The sequence below is a fragment of the Crocuta crocuta genome, unplaced genomic scaffold (genome assembly GCF_008692635.1).
Source record: "Crocuta crocuta isolate KB4526 unplaced genomic scaffold, BGI_CrCroc_1.0 scaffold451, whole genome shotgun sequence".
Lineage (NCBI taxonomy): Eukaryota > Metazoa > Chordata > Mammalia > Carnivora > Hyaenidae > Crocuta > Crocuta crocuta.
The window spans coordinates 2,008,814-2,013,459 of NW_027527963.1; the positions used below are offsets into that span (position 1 = coordinate 2,008,814).

General features: G+C 33.1%; 1 pseudogene; it reads right to left on the reverse strand.

The window, feature by feature from the left end:
- Nucleotides 1-1,018: 1,018 nt before the first annotated feature.
- LOC144222304 (U4 spliceosomal RNA) lies at nt 1,019-1,144 on the reverse strand (annotated as a pseudogene).
- Nucleotides 1,145-4,646: the final 3,502 nt, after the last annotated feature.

Below are 4,646 nucleotides of genomic sequence, written 5' to 3' on the forward strand. Positions count from 1 at the left end.
ATGTTTGCACGTATAGGAGGAATTAGGAGGAACTTAACAGAGGACCATGGGGGAGAAGAAGGGGGGAAATGGGGGGGGGAGGGAGAGAGGCAAACCATGAGAGACTCTTGAATGCTGAGAAACAAACTGAGGACTGAGGATGTGGGGGGGAGGGGGGAGATGGGCATGGAGGAGGGCACTTGTGGGGATGAGCACTGGGTGTTATATGGAAACCAATTTGACAATAAACTGTAAAATTTAAAGAAAAAGTATTTTAGATACCCTAGGGCCTGTGACTTTTCATATAAATTTTACAATAAATTTGTCTATGTCCACAATAAAGCCTTGCTGGGATTTTGATAGAAATTGACATCTTTACTATGTTGAGTATTCCAATCTCTGAATAGAGTATGTCTCACCACTATTTAGGTCTACTTTGATTTCTCCCATAAGCATTTTTCAGTTTTTAGCATATAAGTCCTAAATATGTTTTGTTAGATTTGCACTTAAGGTATATCTTTTTTAAAGCATTTGTGTCTGGTATTATATTACTAATTTTCAGTTCCACATATTCATTACTATGTAAGTGATTTATTTTGTATGTAGATCACGAAACCTACCATGTTGCTGAATTCAGTTATTAGTTTTTAGGAGATTTTGTTGTGTAAATTTCTTGGGATTGTCTACATAGACAATCATATTATTTGAGAAGAAAGGCAGTTTTACTTCTTCTTTTCTGATTTGTGTGTCTTGTATTTTCTTTTATTGCCTTATTGCAATGGCTAGAGCTTCGATGACTATATTAAATGATAGGGATGAGAATGAGCATCCTTGCCTTATCTTCAGTCTTGGGCTGGAGGTGGAATTCAGTCTTTCTCCACTAAGGAAAATGTTAGCTACATGTTCTTTATCAGTTTGAGGATACTCTACTCTATTCTTAACATGTTGACAGACCATGATAAATGATGTTGAATTTTTTTTCAAATACTTTTTCTGCACCAATTAATATATAATCATATGGGGTTTTTTTTCCTTCAGCCTGTTAATGTAGATTGCATTGATTTACTTATGAATATTGAACAAGCTTTGAGTATCTGTTTTCAATTAGCAATTACCGTGCCTAGGATGAACCTTATTGGCTACGATACTGCCACTGCACAAAGCTTGAATATCTGAAATAAACCCTATTTGGTCATGGTATGAAGTTATTTTTATATATTGAAGAATTCTACTATTTTTAAAGGATATTCATGTCTATATTAACGAGTGATAGTGTTCTATGAGTTTTTCTTTTTCCGTATTTTTGTCTGGTTTTAGTATTATAAAACAACAGGAAATATATATTGGTCTCTGCCTTCATTTCCTGGCAAAGATCTCCTGAAATTCCTGTAATTTCCAAAGTGATAAGCGCATTAGGAGCATCATCTTTTGTTCTAATATTTGGTCTTTGATTCCAGTTCCTGACACAGAACATTTCGTGGTTGATAGGAATATCATTTTTTCCACTTGAGGTGACTCTTGATGAGCTCCTAGACAGAAGCTTGTCACCAGAAAGACCAACCCATGACTAGAAACTTGGAAATTTCAGCCTCATCATCCTTTCTCTGGAGAGGAGAAATGGAGTTAATAATCAATTATGCTTATATGATGAAGCGTTCACAAAAATCTCAGTAGTACAGAGTTTAAGAGCTTCGAGGTTGCCGAACACATAAAGGTAGTGGATAGGTAACACTCCTGGTAAAGGCATGGTTGTTCTGTGCGCCTACTCCCACACCTTGCTCTATGCATCTCTTCCATCTTGATGTTCATATGCATTCTTTATCATATTTTTAATAAAAAATCAGTAAATGTAAGTATTTCCCTGAATTCTATGAATCATTCTAGCAAATTATCAAGCCTAAGGAAGGGGAGATGGGAATCCTGATATACAGCTGGTGGGTAAGACAGGGAACAACCTGAGACTTGCAACTGGCATCTGAAATGGTACATGTGTGTCTATGTGGGGGGGGAGGGTTTCTTGTGTAATGGAATCATTAAACTGTATGATCTGACTTTATCTCTAGGTAGATAGTGTCAGAATTGAGTTAAATTGGAGGGCAGAATTGAGTTAAATTGGACACCCGGCTGGTGTCAGAGAATTGCATAATGTGTAAAAAACTGACACACCTGGCATCAGAAGTGTGTAGGTGGTAATAGTGTGAGTATAAAGGAGAGATATACAGAAGTGTGTTTTTCCTTTACAGGTATCCAGGTAATACTGTCTTCATAGAATGAATTGAGAAGTGTTCATTTCTTTTCTATTTTCTGTAAAAGATTGTGGAGCATTAGTATTAATTCTTCTTTAAAAGTTTGATAAAAATTCTCAAATGAAGCCTTCTGGGTCTTTCTTTTTTAGGATATTTCAAATATGAATTTAATTAACTTAATAGTATAGGGATGTTCAAATTATTTTATATTGAATTGTAATAGTTTGTGTTTTTTGAGGAATTGATAAATTTTGTCAAATTTATGCATCTAGGGTTGTTAGTAGTATTCTTTTTTATCCTTTCAATGTTTGCACGATGAGTAATGATAACCTCTGTTTTATTTCTTATATTGGTAATTTCTGTCTTCTCTCTTTTTTGTCAGTCTTGTTAAAGGTTTGTTAATCTTACTGATATCTAAAAGGACCAGCTTTTTGTTTTATTGATTTTCTTTAATATATTTCTACTTTCAATTTCATTAACATCTGCTCTTACCCTTATTATTTTCTCTCTTGTACTTGCTTTCATTTTGTTGAAAATTTTCCAGTTTCTTGAGATAGAAACTTAATTTAGCTCCTTGCAATTTTCTTTTCTAATGTAAACATTTATTGCTATAAATTTCCTTCTCAGCACTGCTTTAACTGTGCTCCATACGTTTTTGTATGTTACATTTTCATTTTCTCTCAATGTATTTTGAAATTTTCTTTAAGATTTCTTTAATAACCCATGAATTATTTAGAAGTCCGATATTTAGTTTTCAGGAGTTTGAAGATTTTCCTGTTGTCTTTCTTTTTTCCAGCTGTATTTTATTGTGATGAGAAAATATATTTTGTGTGATTATAATTCTTTTATATGTGTTAAGGTCTTTTTCTGGTACAGGGTATGATCTATCTTGGTGTATGTTTCGAAGGCATTTAAAAAGAATATATATTCTGTTGTGTTGGGTGGAGTATTCTATAAACATTGATTAGATTTTGGTTAATGGTGTGGTTGAGTTTCTCTATTTCCTTTCTGGTTTTCTCTCTTCTTATTCTATTAATTTTTGAGAAAGGGTCTCTAACCATAATTTTGAATATGTCTCTTTTTCATATTAGTGGTTTTTTACATATATTGTAGTTCTGTTGCTTGGTGAACACACATTTATTTCATTTATTTTTTTAATGTATTTATTTATTTTGAGAGAGAGAGCACAGGACGGGGACAGAGAAATAGGGAGAGAATCCCAAACAGGGTCCACACTGTCAGTGCAGAGCCTGATACTGCGCTGAAACTCACAAACCTTGAGATCATGACCTGAGCTGAAGTCAGATACTTAATTGACTGAGCCATCCAGGTTCCCCTACACATTTAAGACTAATATGTCTTTTTAATACCTTCTCTTACGATTTTATAATAACTCTGTCTGTCCCAGATATTTATCTTTGCTCTAAAGTTTATTTTATATCATAGTAATATAGGTAGTCCTGTTTTCTTTTGATTAATATTTTCATGCACAGTCTTTGCCCATCCTTGTACTTAAAACATATTTATATCATTACATTTAAATCAAGGTTCTTCTAGGCTGTCTATCTTTGGGTCACATTTTGATCCACACTGCCAATCTCTAACTGATGTATTTAGACCATTTACATTCAATGCAATTATTGATATTTTAAGATTCAAGTTAGCCATTTCATTTTTGTTGCCATTTTATGTTTGTTCTTTCTGTTATTATTTTTATAATTTTTATTTCCTCCCCGTGGGTTGCATGAACATTTTAAGATTCATTTAGATTTATCTGCAAGTATTTTTGAGCAAATCTCTTTATATACCTTTAACTATGACTGCTGTAGGTGGCAAATTATATATACATAATTCATTATAGTCTATATATGTGAACATTTACTCGTTTGAATCAAATGTAGAAACCTTACTTCCTTTTATGTACCTTTATCCCTCCCCAAATATAATTGTCTCAAATATTGCCTATACATACATTTAGAACATTAGTCAGTGATCATTTTAGCTTCATCCATTAAAAATAATTCCGGAAATGCTAAAGAAGAAAAATCTATTGTATCTGATCATATTTTTACTTCTTCTACTGTTCTTTCTTTCTCCTTGGTATTCCAAGATCTCTTTTCTCATCCTTTTCCTTCTGTATAGAGAATATCCTTAACCATTCTTTTTGGATAGGTCTGCTGACAATAAATTCTCTTATTTTTCCTTTGTCTGAGGATGTATTGATTTCTCACTCATTCCTGAAGAATATTTTTACTGGATTTTTACTGGATATGGAATTTTAAATTGACAATGTTTGTTGTTGTTGTTGTTGTGATGATGAAACACACACACACAGTGTGTCTTGCTTTGTTTCATTTCATTCAGCATTTGACAAAGCCTTTGCCACTTCTTTCTGTTATCTGTGGTTTCTGATATAATTCA